Source organism: Phycodurus eques, chromosome 18 (genome assembly GCF_024500275.1).
Source record: "Phycodurus eques isolate BA_2022a chromosome 18, UOR_Pequ_1.1, whole genome shotgun sequence".
Lineage (NCBI taxonomy): Eukaryota > Metazoa > Chordata > Actinopteri > Syngnathiformes > Syngnathidae > Phycodurus > Phycodurus eques.
The window spans coordinates 5,105,828-5,125,702 of NC_084542.1; the positions used below are offsets into that span (position 1 = coordinate 5,105,828).

The 19,875-nt window shown below is 41.0% G+C and overlaps 1 protein-coding gene across 1 annotated transcript in view; it reads left to right on the forward strand.

Moving 5' to 3' along the window:
• The first annotated feature begins 1,726 nt into the window (after positions 1-1,726).
• The window catches only part of flrt2 (fibronectin leucine rich transmembrane protein 2), a 52,971-nt gene continuing 34,822 nt past the window's right edge, over positions 1,727-19,875 (forward strand). The window contains exon 1 of the mRNA XM_061704836.1: positions 1,727-2,034. The gene's annotated coding sequence lies outside the window, so the exon portion shown is untranslated. The remainder of the gene's footprint in view (positions 2,035-19,875) is intronic.

Below are 19,875 nucleotides of genomic sequence, written 5' to 3' on the forward strand. Positions count from 1 at the left end.
CACAGTCATGCCTACGGGTAATTTAGCGTCTCCAATTAATGCATGTGGGAGGAAACCGGAGTGCCCGGAGAAAACCCACGCAGGCACGGGGAGAACATGCAAACTCCACACAGGCGGGGCCGGTGATTGAACCCGGGTCCTCAGAACTGTGAGGCTGACGCTCTAACCAGTTGTCCACCGTGCCGCTCATAAAACACAAATATAAATAGATTTCAGTTTCAACTTGCCATTTCTTGTGAGTTTCAAAAGCATAAGGAATTAGTTAAGAAAAAAAAGGAACACAAGTTTGTCATCTTGTTATAAAGGCACAATTTTATTCAGCTGTGGTATCTCAGTCAGAAAACTAGGGGGCACTGCATAAAAATATTACGTCAAAAAGAAGCGAAGAAGAAGAAAGGGACACGAAGAAGAATGTTGAATAGATGCTAGGTGTGTCGATTGAAAATAAACTGAATAAAGAATAAATACAAGACTGATTGTTGAGAACACTACACTCACTAAACCAGACTGTAATGAACAGGAAGCCCAGACAGCGCCCGGCTGGCCTGCTGTGGAACTAGTTGCGTGATCGCTCACAAAACTAGCTGCTAATGCGACTGAAAACAACCATATGTGTCGTCAAGCCGCACGATTGTGAATTCTGTGCAATGTGGATTTTTTTTTTTTTAATAAAAATGTCCTCATTGTAACAATAATTGTCATTTCTGTCATTTATGTTGCACTTTATTTCTTTTTTTTTATAAACCCATTACTTTAGGTTGTGTCTGGAAGAGACCTCCTAGTCAGTTCATCACCTTTGTACATGCCCATCAGGGTGGTAACTATTAAAAGAATTAACCTCTAATTGAGCACGAGTACAATGGGACACTTCTACCTGAGTGATGCCCGATGAGGACATCTTTATGATTACATAATTCTGAAATTCTAATAATAAATTAATCATTTGCATGTTGAGCTAACGAGAGACACCTGCTGAGTGTTTGTTAAAAATTCAAATAGAAAAGCAAAACAAACAGTCGTATGACGCTCGCTGAACTGAGGTTGACAGGCAGTGATGTTCAATTTAAGAAGGATAATTTTCTGAAAATTTTGGGATCATTTCAATACGGTTTCAGGGGCATCAACTTAAAAGGTGTCACAGCACATGTTTATTTGTGTATACAGAATAAAGTACACTATATGACTAGTGCTCATCTCACAAAAGACCTATTCCTTGAGGCAACGACCTAAAACACTGAGTGAGCAATAAATCTGGCACCTAGGGGAATTTAAGTTTCTCACTGTTCTCAGTGTCTTCGAGTCTACTGCCCCAAGTGCTGTCAAATGTTCTTTGGCCCCACGACATCCGCTGTCTGTGACCCCTTTAACTCCTCTTTTGTTCTCAGCACTGCAGGCCCCTCAGACTACCCCCACCACCAATTCCCCCATCCATAAGACACACAGGCACAAAACCACCCTACATGGCAGACACCCCATGAGACAGACCCCTCTTGACAGTGTTCCTCCACACTAGCCTGGTAGCCTTTGACCTCAGCAGCACCTCTGCCTCTCTGTGTGGCTGCCCTTGCATTCCAGCACAGCTCTGAAACCTGAGCCCGCGGTGAGCTCATCGCCGACCCGCACATTTTCAAGAGTTAAATGATACCAAAAAAAAAAAAGAAATGTAGAGGGAAGAGAAAACAGGGAGAGGGGAAAAAAGGGAGAGGCATCCACGGGTTTAGGACAGGTCTGGAAATGGTTCTGTTTGTGTCTACTAGCCAAGGCAGCTCAGGGGTTAAGTTACATGAGAGACAGCGAGGAGGAAGGGGAAGAAGCTGTCTTTGCTTGTTGTCGGTCTCCTTTTCCTTCCAGGGCCTGACTGACTGCTACCTTCATTTTCCTCTTGACACGCGCTAGCAAGCCGGCCGCCCTTCCATATGTGCTTAAAATTTAACGACCTCATATGTGGGAGCCGCCCAGGGATGTGAAGGTGACCCGGTGAGCTTGTGTTTGCCACTCTTCTTCTCTGCGATGACTGCAAGTTGTCCAAAGACGGTAAGTTGCTCTCTTTAAAATGACTTTCAGTGTGTATTGAATAAAACAGGCCACAACATTGCACAATCTAGATGAGATGTGATCCAATACAGGAGCTGTGTCAAAAATGTCCACTGTAATGCAAATTTTTGATCGACACTGTCAGAGAGTACGGAGATAATGTTTTATGGTGTTGTTAATTACAGTACCTGCACTGTGTAATGCTGACATATGTAGTAAAACAAGGTAACCACGAAAAACTGTACCTCGCAGTGTGATTCGGTGCATTTCTACACCTACAAAAAAAGGCATATATCAATAAATAAATACCTCTCTGATTGTGTTAATCAAAACTGAGAATTTGTATCTTTGTAAAGAATGACCTCTGCAAGTGGTTATGGCCAATAAGTGTACATATATAACTTGCATGGGTGCAAATGTATTGTGTGTAAATTGAACTTTCTGGTACCTTATATAGAATGTTTCAAATCCTCCTTGATGAGTGCTCCGGCTTAATCACAACACACATAATTAAACCAATCACTCTCACTCTCCTGCTGAGTTTAAAGGATGTCTGAAGAAAGTGTGCAAAGTTGAAAGAGAAAGAGGAAAGAAAGAGAGTCAGCACCAGCTGAAAGCTCGGATGAATGCTTAAAAGTGGGACCTTTTTATTTCATGTATTATTCATGACTGCCTTGTTTCTTTCCTTGCCCCAGCCTGTTGTTTAGTGACCCGGTACACTTGCCTTGTCAACCTGGTTGATGTTTCTCTGAAGTTCACTTTAAAACACTTACTGATGATTTTAATAAGTGGCCCAAAATATAAAAGAATGAGCACACAGTTTCCCAAGACATAAGAGAATATTTACATCTTTTCATGGTAGTTTTAAACAGAAAATAACAATCATCTGGAGGGATTTCAATTTTATATTCATGAATCTGTCACCGTTTCCTCTCAACGTGAAAAACAATTTAAAGTAATTGCGAGCATTTTCATGCTATAACTTTAAAAGTGTCTAAGGTGAAACAGCAGCAATTATCTTGCAATGGTCTCATTATTTAAATGGGTGTGAAGTGCTCCATTGCTCTTGCAGGTAAACACACAATTCTTCATGGGAAATAATGACACGACTGTGATCAAAAGCTTTTTTTTTTTCTTTTTTCTGTCCCAGTGAGAGCTGCCCCAATAACTTCCATTTACAAAGCCTATTCACAGTATTCACTTAACAAACTAGCAGCAAGCCAGTACTGCCAATGAAGATGACGAATGAATAAACATTAAAGTGTACAGGGAATAGTAACCCATAACGTTATCATCCGCAACGCATAACCCCAACACCTTAATGACTGCATTGAAGTCAATGAGGGGTTTTGCGGACATGCATTTTGGCTTTAAGTTAGTTAATATTTCCTGAAGCTTCTCATGAAAATACAATGACAAATAACATTGTTACAAAACTATATTATCAGCAAAAGCAAGCTGTGACTATTTCACTCCGTTTCCAACATTTTCCAATTAAATGAGATCAAGCATTCTTGCTGATCTAACCTGCCCAGTGTTGTAAATGTGTTTGTTTTTGTTGACCATGTGCTCGGGTTGAGTAATTAATCAATGTTTTGGTTGCTTATTGAAATTTACACTCTGTTGTGCAACCAACTGTGGTGGTAGCCGCAGTCCAGCCACTCATCTATGAAGTCATTATTTTTCACTAATTAGCCAATTAATTGAAATTGCTAATCTAATTTTAAAGACTTGCTCCACTGAGAATCTTTATGATGCATTGGTAGAATGCGTATCTTCCAGCATATGCAATTTGTTTCAAGTGAGTAAATTTAAAGGATGAGCTGTCTGCAAGTTGTGCGTTAATGAGTCCATTATTTTATTGCTTAGAAATAATAATTCATGAACATTTTAAGTCGCTATCGTGAGGCTTACCTCATGTTAATGAAAAAATTTAACGTTTCGTACCTGAGGGATAATAATTACCACTTTAAAAGATTACCTTTTAAGAACTTGTATTATTTGCAAAAATCACATAAAACAAGTATGAAAGACAAAGACAAACTCTTAGACTTTGTTCTTGCATCAGAGCAACTGCCCCTCATTTTTCGCCAAATCTCTTTGATACATTGTCTTTGGGGCGGCACGGTGAAAAACTGGTTAGAGCTTCTGCCTCATAGTTCTGAGGACCAGGGTTCAATCCCCGGCCACACCTGTGTGGAGTTTGCATGTTCTCCCTGTGCCTGCGTGGGTTTTCTCTGAGTACTCCGGTTTCCTCCCGCATCCCAAAAACATGCACGCTAGGTTCATTGAAGACTCTAAATTTCCCGTAAATTGTGAATGTGAGTGCGAATGGTTGTTTGTTTATATGTGTCCTGCGATTGGCTGGCGACCAGTTCAGGGTGCACCCCGCCTCTCGCCCGAAGATAGCTGGGATAGGCTCCAGCGGCCCGCGACCCTTGTGAGGGTGAGCGGCTCAGAAAATGGATGGATGGACTTTGTCTTTGGACTAGCATTTTATATATATATATATATATATATATATATATATATATATATATATATATATGTGTATGTATAGGTATGTTCCTGTTCTTCACATTATCATGTCCTTCAAATCCAATCTTCAAGCAAGTAAGTATTTATTTTGGATACAAACAAAATATTTGTGACCTTAACTACACAGTGGTATAACTATTACACATATTCTTGAAATATGAAACAAAAACTAAATCCCTAGTGAAGGGTTAAATGTATGTATACCATAACTATTATATTTTTATTTCTAAAGCTATAATACATAAAGTAAAATATGTTTAGCCATATTTGAATATTTTACCTAACGCATTTAACTGACGTTGGTTAAAAAAAGAACAAACCTAACGTAATGTCTACAGATCACTCCAAAATCTGTGAATATCCCTAGATGAAAAACATTACGCATTTTCATCTATCATGTCTCATTTGATGACATCTGAAACTGAAATTGGGAAATGTTTGGAAGTTCGAGAAGAAACAAGTCGCGAAGCATCAATTAATAGAGAAAAATGCAAGTATGAATAGTTCTGGTGTAGTCTGATTGTGTGGATGAAAAATAGTTTAAGGTTGTAATAGAGTTTTTTAAAATTCATTTGTATTTATTATACTCATTATAATCCCTCAAGTAGAAATGCAATTTAGGCTTGTCTACATTTTGTGTTGCACATCAGACAGAGAACCAGATCAAACAAATGCAGGCATGCAAGAAGAGATGGAAAGAGAAGCGCAAACAGTGCTGCACTACTTGAGCTTGTTCAAAGGCACCTCAACAGAAGCCAGTTTGTCCAACAAGTGTTCCCCCTCCCCCTTTTTTTCTGTAACGTTCATTTTGAGGCTCAAATTAACAATTCAATATGAAAAAAATACAACAAAACATATCTAAGTATAACAAATTTGTTAAGTTGTTTTGTGGTTGTTTTTTTAGAATTTGTACTTTTATCATTATTCTGCAGTTATGTCATTCTTTGACCTGTTTACAGTAGAATTGATCAGCCTCCCTGCAGGAGGCTAGATCAATCCACCAGGCATCCCAAAGCTGAAGTAGTTTGGACTCAGCTGAGGTCTGAAGGCATGAATCAGACGAGTGTCTGGCGCTGGACATGACCCGAAGACTGAGCTCAGATATGCAGTGAGGGAACAGGAGAGCGGTGAACAAGCAGAGGAGTATTGAGAGGGTGAGGAGGGGGAGACTGGGTAGAGTAGAGACTGGTCACAGGCCAACTGGGAGATCCAGCACAAGGAGAAGCTTGTTCTCATTTTTTCTCCACTTGCACCGCCTGGACCTAGAAAACAATAATAATTCTGAAATACCAACGACAATGTAATTATAGACAAATAGAAGAATGGGGGTTAATTGGAGTTAAGTGTCTGTTAAAAAAAGATAGTTAATATTGTATGTGCATGTATAAATAAGTATATGTGGGTCAAACCTCCATTCTGCCAGTGGTGCAGAAGGAGCAGCATTCCTACCATTGCTTTAAAAACAAACATCATTCAGTAGTTCCGAAAGAATGCTTTGAGTGTATATTTTTAGGAAGATAATACCTGGCTATTTGAGGTCCAGTCATTAGATTATAGTCAACTTTGACATGAGATGATAATAATGTTGAAAACATGAAGCTGCTTTAGAGGGAAGAGAAATCCAACACTCCCGTTCTGTGATGAATTCCACCTCCTGCTGTTTTCATCCAACAATCATAATCTCCCACTCGTGACCATCCATGCCCTGTTTTTGTGTGTGTGCGGGAAGTATGGGGTGGGGGGACTTCACTCATAGCATGGAATAAAAATGTGACCCCTAAAATAAATAGAGGACAATATTTACTGCTTTGGTCATTCAACAGATTGTGTGATGAATGTCTTTCTCTGACATAAGCGTTACGGAAAATCACCCGCACGTTAGCGATGACGTTATTTTCGAAAACATTCCTGCATAACTAGTGTCTGAAAGGACTAACCCTCGACTAACCCTCGACTCAAGCATGCCATCGTTCCTTCTACAGTAATCAACTCTGACTTAAGCTAGATGCAAATATCTGGAGTAACACGAGGGCTTTCACCCAACAAGATAAACACCATGATTATAAAACTTAAACTACTACAGTACATATACACCATATAAACTATTTTTGTTGTATATTAGATTGCATACGCAGAACAGTGGTTCGCACATCTCCCTCACAGTTCTGGGGATCGGGGTTTGAATCTAGGCTATGTCATTATTCCTTTAGGTAGAATAATATTTTCTGGTTGAAGTGCTGCAATTTGACTGAAGTCCAACCTAAATTGTTGGATTTGAGGATCATTTTAGTCTCAATGCAAGGGACTTTCGACTCACATGATTAACCCATATATGAGCACACAGTCAGTTATTCCTTATGTCTCCATGTCTGTGAGGCCCGACAGTGCAGTGGAAATTATGGGGTATTGTATGAACGACAAGGACTAGCGGTCGGCTCGGAGTTTGAACAATCTGGTCATTTGCCATCACATCTGGACTTTGAAAGAGGTCTTATTATGGATTCCACTGCTATTCTTGGCAAGCCACGCCCTGCATACCGTGCAAGTTCTAAGACTGGCCGGAGACAGCTGACTCTCGCAAGTTTACCTTCTTCATTGCAAAACGTTATTTATCAGACAGCAAGATTATAGTTTATAATGATTTAACAGGCATGGTCTTTTCAAAAATATTTGCAGGTTTTATACAGGAGTACATCACAATTAACGAGACTTATTACCTCTTATCATCTCTTGAGACGACCTTGAATACAACCTGATGGCATATCGGGAGTTGTAATTCCACCAAATCATTGTAAAAATGATTACAGTACATTTTAAGTGCGCTGGACGACAAAATGCTAAAGCATTTTGTGAAGTACTGCGCTCTGTCTGACGGCGTAGGTTTGACATGCAAGTTTTATGGGCTGTGAGCGAGGCCATTCTTGTTTGCTTTGGAGCCTTCTGAAAGAGGCCCAAAAAGCCCTAGTGAACTCTATCCAGACCAGCTGCCAGTAGGAGTACAGCACACTACTTGGAGCCTAACTGCTTGATTTTTTTTGCTCCAACCACACTGAAGTTTTAGCTGACTCGATCCATTCAGCCGACACATTTTCGATTAAACAAAGGCCTCCATCCTCCTCTTCCCGGCCTACTTCTCACCTCATAAAAACACAATTTGTCTCTCGAATCTAATCTTTTGCAGTAAGTCCTTTTTTTCAAATTGTCATTTACAAGCAGTGTTCGAAGCCTATCAGCATTACTTCTTTTGTACTAATGCGTTCAGTGCCTCATGTTACATGTTTCCAGAACAGAACGAACATAGGAGACGTTGGATTAGAAAAAGATTGAAGATGTATCCTCTCACACACTCACATCAAAGCGAAAGAAGCCTCAGAGACGAGGAGGATTCATATGTACAGACATGTTTCATGTGGCAGGAGCGGTGCAAGCAGTTTTAGTTCCTTACTTCAATTTTCCCTATTTTTCCTTGTCATGGGTTTACTGGCAGGTCTGTAGTTAGCTGAGAGATAAACCATGTAAGCTTAAGTCTCATTTTATTTGTGAGATTCCAACTGTTGCAAATTTATTTTTCTTTGACTATAATCCCATCACAGACTCAAATAAAGCGATATTCAGTATTCAGTAGTCGGCTATTAATATTTAATGTATTCACAGAGACTTTTCACACCGACCACCTGACCGTACAAAAAGCCTTTAATAATTCACAAAAGCAAACACCTGTGTTACATCCATCTTCCCAAACTGTTTTTAAAGATCTAAGAGCCATGAGCAATGCAGTAAATAAAACGATGAGCCGACTAACCCCGAGTATTAAGCGGATATTAATCTGCATGATTCACGAGCTTTGCAATGAAGCGTTACAGAGATCGATTTGAACAGGCCAACTCAAAAGTATGCAACCTCATGATTTTCACTCATTATTGTCTAAAATACATCCTGACTTTAAATCTAGGTGACAATTATTCCACATGGGTTCCACAGAGCATAGAGGTATAATTTTTACAACAATTCTCAAGACATTTTAAGCAGTCAAAGAGTATCAATAGTTTTGTTCTCAAGCTATTTTCAACACTTTCAACTGGTTATAATGCATACAAATAACAAAGTGGGGACAGACCTATAGTATCGATTTGTCAAAAACTATGAAATCGACCACATTTGGACATGTACGGTTTCTTCCAGACAGCGACAAAATGCTATAAACTTCAATACGCTTCTTGAAAGGGCTACCAATGATAATTGCACTTGTGCTCCTGTATGTCAAATTAGAGTAGGAGGAAAGACTGGTATTTCAAAGGTTCTGTTGACATTCAGTAAATATGTTAAGTTCTTAGTTATTGTTACATTGAGCAGCAAGAGGCCATAATAATTTAAAATCTGATCTGGAGAAAAAAAATTTCTTTATGCAGCAGTTAGCTAAGATATCACTGTCATGTCTCATTCTTCTTTTCCTTTGGGACCCTTTAGGGGTCGCCACAGCACGTCATCCTTTTCCATGTAATCTCCTGCATCCTCCTCTCAAACACCAACTGCCCTCATGTCTTCCCTCACGACATCCATCAAACTTCTCTCTAGCTCTTTTGCCTGGAAGCTCCATCTTCATCGTCCTTCTACTTATATACTCACTATTTCTCCTCTGGACGTGTCCAAACCATCGAAGTCTGCTCTCTCTAACTTTGTCTCCAAAACATCGAACCTTGGCTGTCCCTCTGATGAGCTCATTTCTAATTTTATCCAACCTGGTCACTCCGAGAGCGAACCTCAACATCTTCATTTCCGCCACTTCCAGCTCTGCTTCCTGTTGTCTCTTCAGTCCCACTGTCTCTAATCCGTACATCATCGCTGGCCTCACCACTGTTTTATAAACTTTGCCCTTCATCCGAGCAGAGACTCTTCTGTCACATAACACACCTGACACCTTCCTCCAGCTATTCCAACCTGCTTGGACCCGTTTCTTCACTTCCTGACCACACTCACCATTGCTCTGGACGGTTGACCCCAAGTATTTGAAGTCCTCCACCCTTGCTATCTCTTCTCCCTGTAGCCTCACTCTTCCCCACCACACCTCTCATTCATGCACATATATTCTGTCTTACTTCGGCTAATCTTCATTCCTCTGCAGTGCATGCCTCCATCTTTCTAACTGCTCCTCCACCTGCTCCCTGCTTTCACTGCAGATCACAATGTCATCTGCAAACATCATGGTCCACGGGGATTCCAGTCTAACCTCATCTGTCAGCTTATCCATCACCACTGCAAACAGGAAGGGGCTCGGGGCTGATCCCTGATGCAGTCCCACCTCCACCTTAAATTTGTCTCACACCTACAGCACACCTCACCACTGTTCTGCTGCCCTCGTACATGTCCTGTTTTATTCTAACATAATTTTCTGCCACTCCAGACTTCCGCATGCAGTACCACAGTACCTCTCTGGGTACTCTGTCATAGGCTTTCTCTAGATCTACAAAGACACAATGTAGCTCCTTCTGACCTTCTCTGTACTTTTCCATCAACATCCTCAAGGCAAATAATGCATCTGTGGTACTCTTTCTAGGCATGAAACCATACTGTTGCTCGCAAATACTCACTTCTGTCCTGAGTCCAGCCTCAACTACTCTTTCCCATAACTTTCCCATTGTGTGGCTCATCAACTTTGTTCCTCTATAGTTCCCACAGCTCTGCACATCATCCTTGTTCTTAAAAATGGGCACCAGCACACTTTTCCTCCATTCCTCAGGCATCTTCTCATGTGCTAGAATTCTATTGAATAAACTGGTCAAAAACTCCACAGTCACCTCTCCTAGATGCTTCCATACCTCCACAGGAATGTCATAAGGACCAACTGCCTTTCCATTTTTCATCCTCTTTAATGCCTTTCTAACTTCCCCCTTACTAATCATTGCCACTTTCTGGTCCACCACACTTGCCTCTTCTACTCCCTTCTCTCTCATTTTCCTCATTCATCAACTCCGCAAAGTATTATTTCCATCTATCTAGCACACTACTGGCACCAGTCAACATATTTCCATCTCTATCCTTATTCATCATAACCTGCTGCACATCCTTCCCATATCTATCCCTCTGTCTGGGCAACCTGTATAGATCCTTTTCTCCTTCTTTAGTGTCCAACCTGTCATAAATGTAATCATATGCCTCTTTTTTGGCCTTTGCTACCTCTACCTTTGCCCTATGTCACATCTCAATGTATTCCTTTTGCCTCTCCTTGGTCCTCTCAGTGTCCCACTTCTTCTGAGCTAACCTTTTTCCTTGTATGTTTTCCTGTACTGTGAGGTTCCACCACCAAGTCTCCTTCTCTCCTTTCCCTCCAGAAGATACACCAAGTACTCTCCTGCCTGCCTCTCTGATCACCTTGGCTGTCGTGGTAGTCTTCTGGAAGCCCCGAAAAGCCGCACAACACTCGTCCTGTCTCAGCTTCCACCACATTATTCTCTGCTCTGCCTTTGTCTTCCGAATCTTTCTCCCACCACCAGAGTCATTTTACACACCACCATCCTATGCTGTCTAGCCACACTCTCCCCTACCACAACCTTACAGTCAGTAACCTCCTTCAGATTACATCGTCTGTACAAGATGTAATCTTCGACCTCCGCTCTTATAGGTCACCCTATGTTCCTGCCTCTTCTGGAAAAAAGTGTTCACGACAGCCATTTGCATTCTTTTTGCAAAGTCTACCACCATCTGTCCCTCCAAGTTCCTTTCCTGGATGCCGTACTTACCCATCACTTCTTCATCACCCCTATTTCCTCCACCAACATGTCCATTACAATCTGTACCAATCACGACTCTCTCTCTGTCTGGGATCCTCAGAACCACTTCGTCTAGCTCCTTCCAGAATTTCCCTTTCACCTCTCGGTCACATCCTACCTGTGGGGCATAGCCACTAATCACATTATACATAACACCCTAAATTTCAAGTTTCAGCCTAATCACTCGATCTGAGTGATTAGGCTGGGACGCCCAGACTTCCCTCTCCCCAGTCACTTCATCCTGCTCTTCCGGGGTGATCCCGAGGCGTTCCCAGGCCAGCCGAAGGACGTAGTCTCTCCAGCGTGTCCTAGGTCGTCACCGGGGTCTCCTCCCAGTGGGCCCCCCCGAACACCTCACCAAGGAGGCATCCGGGAGGTATCCGAATCAGATGCCCCAGCCACCTCATCTGGCTCCTCTTGATGTGGAGGAGCAGCAGCTCTACTCTGAAATCTTCCTGGATTAGCTTAGCTTCTAGCTTCTCACCCTATCTCTAAGGGAGAGCCCGGACACCCTGCGGAGGAAACTCATTTTGGCTGCTTGTATCCAGGATCTTGTTCTTTCGGTCACAACCCACATCTCGTGACCATCGGTGAGGGTAGGATCATAGATTGACCGGTAAATTGAGAGCTTCGCCTTTCAGCTTAGCTCCTTCTTTACCACAACGGATCGATATAAAGTCCGCATCACTGCAGACGCTACACCAATCCGCCTGTCGATCTCCCGTTCCATTCTTCCCTCACTCGTGAACAAGACCCCAAGATACTTGAACTCCTCCACTTGGGGCAGGATCTCATCCCCGACCTGGAGAGGGTATGCCACCCTTTTCCGACTGAGGACCATGGTCTCAGATTTGGAGGTGCTGATTCTCATCCCAGCCGCTTCACACTCAGCTGCGAACTGCTCCAGTGAAACTTGGAGGTCACGGCTTGATGAAGCCAACAGAACCACATCATCTGAAAAAAGCAGAGCTGCAATACTGAGGCCACCAAACCAGAGCCCCTCTACGCCTCGGCTGCACCTAGAAATTCTTTCCATAAAAGTTATGAACAGAATCGGTGACATAGGGCAGCCTTGGCGGAGTCCAACCCTCACCGGAAACGAGTCCGACTTACTGCTGGATATGCGGACCAAACTCTGACTTAGCCAACTCTTCTTTTAAAATAACCCCGACTCCATTTCTCTTCCCATCTACACCATGGTAAAATAATGTATACCCTGCCCCTAAACTTCTAGCCTTACTGACTTTCCACCTGGTCTACTGGACACACAATATATAAACCTTTCTCCTAATCATCATGTCAACCAACTCCCGAGATTTTCCTGTCATAGTCCCAACAATCAAAGTCCCCACATTCAGTTCTAGGCTCTGTGCTTTCCTCTTCTCTTTCTGCCGAAGAACCCGCTTTCCACCTCTTCTTCTTCGACTTCAACCCACAGTAGCCGGTGGCGGACGTTGTTAACCCGGGCCACGACCGATCCAGTATGGAATTGTTTTGATGAACGCTCATATTTGTTTGGCAAAATCTTAAGCCGGATGCCCTTCCTGACGCAACCCTCTGTATTTATCTGGGCTTGGGACCGGCCTACAGTTTGCACTGGCTTGTGTCCCCCATAGGGCTGCATTATTTCACTGTCATGTGTTCTTGGTTACATCCTGTGAGTGACGTAAAGGACAGTTAGAATCAGATTTAGATATGTAGGCTAACTCGGAAATTTGATTTGAATCAGATTTCAAACCACCTACAGCATAACTTGTAGTTATTTCTTGCCATTGCACATTAAAAAGGGTCTGATTTCAATCTTGATCAGCCAAAAACCATTTTGTCAGTGTAAACATAAGACATATTAGTAATTTTTGCCCTTTCCTCTAGGTAATCCACTCCGTCTGGCTGTCTTTAGCCTTTGTTTGACACTCTTTTCCTCACCAGACAGTCTGACATCATCTTTTTAGTTACTGTTGCAATATCCAAACAACACAATAGACCAACTTCACTTCTAAACTTCACAAAGGCATTATGCAACTCCCTGGACTTCCTGTTTTTGCTTAAGCTTCGTCTTTAATAAACCTCAACCGCAGGATAATGAAATACTTAAATATTTTTTTAATGTAATGCTTTAATACGAAGTAGTACTTTTTTTATATCTGATAAAACTGTCATTCATACAGCTGCTTTTTTTTTTTTTTTTTTAATTGGCATTGTGTGTGGGGCCGTTTACATTTTGTGCATCAAGATTCTGGCACCCTCCACCCTTATTTTATTACTTGTCACTCACTTATTTGCTTGCTATCAGGTGCATGCTGAATGATGCATTCCTTATGTCTCTAAAGATTCACGGTAATTATACAGTAATTGCCTGTCCAGCCTCTCCGCCCACCCACTCTTTTTGTACCTACTGAACTTGGCTGAAACAATACAAGTTCAAATGAAAAAATATTCTGCCCAGTGGCAAGACATTGACACATGTTTCAAGACCAAATTATTCAAAATAATCTTCACTATATTTATGCAGAAAGAAATAATCTCTCCCAGGTGGCATACAGTTTTCTCTTTGTTTTAGGAAAAATAAGCCTTCTTGACTGAACATAGCCGCAGGCAAGTATCCAGCTGAACCACATTCCACTTTCACATGACCTTCTCGCAGACCTGGCCTGGAGCAAGAGCTGCACCGTTCATTTTTGGCCACACACCCCTCGCATTTGACTGGCCTAGAAAATTTAAGACCTATTGTTCTCTTCTTTTTCTTCCTCAACATTTATAAGCTCAACTCTATTCCACCAGAAAAGCTATTGGCTTGTCAATTTCATTCATGTGCTTTTACAGGTGCATTTTACAAGGAACAGAAACATCTCTAGTCAGTGTGGGCCTTTGAAATTCATCATCGTGTCAGGCAATGTGCTTTCTCTCATAAGATGAATACGGTTTGTGCATGAGCATGTCCTGTGTTTGGCCAGGGTTAATGACAGGAATTAATCAGGCCATGCCCAAACTCAGGCAAATACCAATTAATCACTTAAAGCTGCACTAATACATGAACATTTATTATGTTTGTATTCATTATGTTAACACTAAGCAATTATATTGTTGTAACACTTGGATATGGAATATGTAGTGAGAAAAGTTTCTTGTACAATGTTGACAAGGGTTGCAGTGAAACATCCCCCTTCTATTACATCAATTAACCATGCATAGTGGACATTCGGTGTGTCAGTTGAATTCCTATTAGTTAAATGATGCAAAAAATGAAACACACTGTCCTAATGGCCATTATTCTCAAAATTAATGATAAGTCTGTTTTGGAGTGTTTTAGGGGTTTATTCTAGTTCAGTTGAATGCCTTCATCCTTTTTGTATTTTTTTTCTGGCTGTGTCTATTTCAAGTGACACTCCCGATTTGACTGTTTCATTGACAGAACACATGAAACTACTCACTTGCGGAAATGCCCAAATTACACATAAATAACCACACATGCATCAACAACAGGCAGTGACAACCGGGAGTAAACAATCATAAATAAATAATAAAAATATTAAATGTTACATACTGTTGAGTTGTCCACCGCTGACTCATACTCCAATTGATCTTAAATGAGGATAATAACCGTCACATTATTTCACTGGTTGATGTCAAGAATTATTTATTTATACAAATAACAATACATTTGTGTAAAGTGTAGTGTATTTAATGGTTTATGCTTTGGCTGTAGTTTTACAGCGGGTGTTTTAGGTGGTTAGGGCAGGCGAAGGTGTGTCTAGGTTGCAGATTGGTGTATTTTGTCATCAAGCAGTAGCGCTCTTAGCTTGAAGGGCACATTGTATGAGACCCCCCCTTTGACACCCCCATGTCCTCCTATTCACCACCTGCACACACACACACACACCGATGGAAAACACTGGAGTGGACTTTTATTTCTTTAAAATATATTGAATTATAAACAAACCTGCAAACTTTGCTTGTTTTGCCTGCTTTTATTTTCTTCCGAAATCGTGCACCTGATGGCTTTAATCTTTTCCTCTCCATGTTTACGATACTTTCATTCACAAATATGGGAAATGTCTCAAGCTCTACAACCATGCAATTTTGTGGAGAAAACTTAAACAAGCTCAGATAAAACTATATACCTGACTCACAAAGGTCTCATCCAAGCTGAACCTGGATCTTTTAGACTGGAGGGAGACATGCTAGACACGTGTTCTACCGTGCTGCCCGATCCCACTTCTGAAAAAAAATAAAAATTAAATAAATATATATATATATAGAGAGAGAGAGAGAGAGAGAGAGAGAGAGGTGGCATGGTGGAAAGTGGAAGACTGGTTAGAGCATCTGCCTCACAGTTCTGAGGACTGGGGTTCAATCCCCGGCCCCGCTTGTGTGGAGTTTGCATGTTCTCCCCGTGCCTGCATGGGTTTTCTCCGGGCACTCCGGTTTCCTCCCACATCCCAAAAACATGCAAGCAAGGTTAATTGAAGACTCTAAATTGCCCGTAGGTGTGAATGTGAGTGCGGATGGTTGTTTGTTTGTATGTGCACTCCGATTGGCTGGAAACCAGTTCAAGGTGTACCCCGCCTCCTGCCCTATGATAGCTGGGATAGGCTCCAGCCTGCCCGCGACCCTAGTGAGGAGACGCGGCTCAGAAAATGGATGCTTGGATTGAGAGAGAGAGAGAGAGAGAGAGAGAGAGAGAGAGAGAGAGAGAGAGAGAGAGAGAGAGGGAGAGAGAGAGGGAGGAATTGCAGGTTGGGGCATGCGATTTCAGATGTTTCAGTGTCGGTTAGGTTTGGGGGTGATGTTTAGTGCCTGTTTAATCCAATAGAGGTAGCAAAATTACACAGTGTATCGTCAAACAGTTATTGCAGTACCAGATTGAATGATAATGTTTTTGTAGGAGTATCTCATCCAATGGAAAATAATTAATAACCACAAGGAGCGACCACCTCTCCAAGATTGTGACTTAAATCAGACAACAACTCGCTTCATCAAGCAAAAATAGATGTGGATATCACAGAGCAGCATGTGTTTGTGTTGAGAAGTCAGAAACAGACAACGTAGAAATTTAATATCCCCAACAACAGTGGGAAGATGGGGCATCTGTTTGAAAATGCCACATCAGACGAAACGTGTCATCTGAGGTTTTTGCATATATCTCCCCTTGTACTTGACATCCCACAGGAAAAGCCAGGCGTGTGGAGAGAACTGATGCGTCCTCGAGGTTTTTGATCAAAGCTCCACGTGAAAATAAAAGACAGCAAACAGAACAAAAAGCATGCACAACTCCCAAATGAATTATCTTATTGGGGCTTGGTGTTCTTTTTCTCAGTGGAGGTGAAGGCAGGGATGTTTTTTATTTTATTTTATTTTTTACTGCGAGGGCATCTGGTGCACATTAAGGGAAGACCTGACGTTGCTTGGTGAAACATGACTCGGGGATGGATGGTGGCTTTTAGACCACTGTCTGCCTTCCCACACGTTGCTGTTCTTTATTTGCCCGTCACCCAATAAAACATACACGTTGTTATGTGACAGCCAAAAATCTCAGCAAGAAAACAGAATCCTCCAGATCTACTTATTTGTCTCTTTTGGTTTGTTTTTTTCTCCCGTACGAGGCAGGAGATGTGCCTTGGAACAAAGTCAAGATATTAAATATTTTAAATTAGCTGCACAGACTACACACAATTTATAGTGAGAAAATGTAATTTGTAAAGTCAGTAAATGTCTACTTTCTTCTTGTAAAGGAATGAACTAAAGTAAGACCGTTGGAGGTTTGGGAACGTGAGGGAATGTAATGTACGAACAATTTATTCCCAGCAGACACCAAATTACCTGCAAAAGTGATCATATTCAGAGGCTTTGTTTAGTTACAGTCAACATTGCTGTGGGTAGGACGCTTATTAGATCCTGCCTGTGTTTCCACTTGTGGCTGAGTTGAGGCCCCCTCGACAGCCTTTATCCAGTTATGTCTGGGCACAGCGCTCACATTTGCTCTTCTGTTGTGGGGCTGAGGGGAACCAATGTCCCTGATGCCACCTGCAGTTTGCGCAAACAAGACCTTTCACCACTCAGCTGGGTACTAAATGCAACAAGAATTGACTGGAAGTCTGGATTACTACATCAACTGATTGGCCACTTGGTTTAAGGGTATCCAGTGGAACCTTTGAGGTTAAACACAATGCGTTCCTGCGATGATGGACCTCCAGTTTGCTCAGATTTCTAAACAATTTTACCATAGGAAGTGAAGGAAATGGAAATAATCTGTTGTAGGGTCAAAATGTCAGCAACATAAAACGTTTATTAACTCTACAGGCAAATTTTATGTCACATTTTAATATTTTAAACTGTTTTTACTCTTTTGTTGAAGTGTGAAAGTAAGTGTAGTAAGATCTCTCTCTCACACAATATAGTACAGATTGTAGAATTGTTTTGTGTTATCAATTGCTCTTGATGAATTGCTCTTGCTCTCTGTACAGTATATTACATTTTTAAATGTGTTCATGTTGTTTTACATTTAAGATTTAAGTGTTTAAAGATCTTTAAAAATTGCATACATTTTATAAAACCATGCCTCGGTCTTATTTAAATAGGTTATTTATATTTCGCCAATAGTTAATTTCATATTGGGTTTTTATATTGTTAGTATGAATTTTAATAGCTTAGCTTCAGTAGTTTTCATTTGGAAAAAAAATATACTGATCAATGATGAAAATGAATAATGAAATGTTGGGACTCAACCAGATTTTTGTATCATCAATCCTAATTAGGTCCTTTAAAAAATAGCATCTATGTAATATGTTTTTTTTTATTTTTTTTTTATTTTTTTTTACTGTGGACATTTTTAAAGGCAAACAAAACTTTTTAGCCTGGCTATTGATTAAATCGTATTCATAAATTTTATATATATATATAGCGGCAAGGTGGCCGAAAAGGGGCAAGGGGTTTATATCCCGGCCCCGCCTGTATGGAGTTTGCATGTTCTCCCTGTGCCTGTGTGGGTTTTCTCTGGGTACTCCGGTTTCCTCCCACATTCCATAAGGCTGCATGGTAGGTTGAATGAAGAGGGTTAGGTTAGGTTAACCCTAACCCGAAGATACCTGGGATAGACTCAAGCATGCCCGCGACCCTAGTGAGGATGAGTAGTATGGAAAATGAATGTGTGCGTGTGTGTGTACATAAATATTCCAACAGTCTTTTGTCTTCATTTCATAGTGTGTCTTGGCTGCCCAGCTTCTAGTCATGTACAGTATATATATATTTTTTGTTTGTCCAATCAGATTTCAGCTGTGTTGCAATGGAATAATATAATCTGTCCAAGGCCTTCAGAATGAGAGCAGCGTCAAACACACACACACACACACACACACACACACACCATTGAAATAGCTGTTTTAGATTCACCACTCTGCGTCTTCGCGACACCAGCATTTTCCATCCTTTGATCGGTTCAGGTAAATAGTCTGTTTACCAGTCTCATTAGTTGATCTGAATATGTGCATGAGATTGATTTACTGATTAGTATGATGTCAGATATATCACAATTAATTTTCCAGGCTCACTTTTCAAGAAAAACTCATCTTCGTTCGGCTAAGTTGACCAACATAGTTGCTGTCTGGCTTGTTTCAACCCGGAAAATGATTTTTTGTGGCATTTCTAGAGCAGTATGTCCATATTATAAGCATGACAGCTAGCTTACAGAGACAGGCATGAGCAAAGAAAGATCTGCTGCGTCTATCATCAGCTCTGGGGAGTATGATGTATTTTATTTAAGGTTTTTATGTTTTTGTCATGTTATTTAATATTGATTGCAAACTGCTATAGAAGTTTGGAGTTGTTTGGAGGTGATTTTATTTAGAACATAAAGGTAACTGTTTATTGCTTAAGTAATAATGGTATTCATCCTCAAATATTTAACGTCTATGTCTCTTCTTTAATGCCACTCAGATTTATATACCATGTTTGTACAATATTTTGCAACGTGATATTAAGAGGCCCAGGTCCAAAACTCACCACCGCCGTTGAATTTTTCAACATTCTTAATTTTCATACACTGAAAAACATCAAAACAAAAAAAGTAACAGTGGCTTAACGTTGATAACGAGTGACAAGCGCACGGCTATGATGGTGTCTAATGGATTTTTATGCGAGTCAAGCTAACTGTATAATTTTCATTTTAATGTCTTTAATGTCTGCTTTGCTTGTTCCGCCAATGAAAAAAGTCAAAAACGTGCAGAGTTAATCCTTTGATGCTTGTCGAACTGAGGTATGGTGAGGTGTTGTAACAACGGATTGCTAGCTTTTGGAGTTAGTGTTATAAAAGAGCCCCGAAAAGACAAATTTTGTTGAACTGAGGTGCTCTGTAGTATGCTGATGTCTTTTGTGACCTCATGTATAACTGCAAAGTGTTATGGGACTTTGGTGGACACAAACAGTATTTTGCCCCCAAATTTGGGTCAAATTAGTTAAATGGTTTTGCTTTCACCGTATAGGTCAGATATTGCATGGTCTCCACGCAGCCTTCCATCTTTGCATATATGCAGGATGTTGA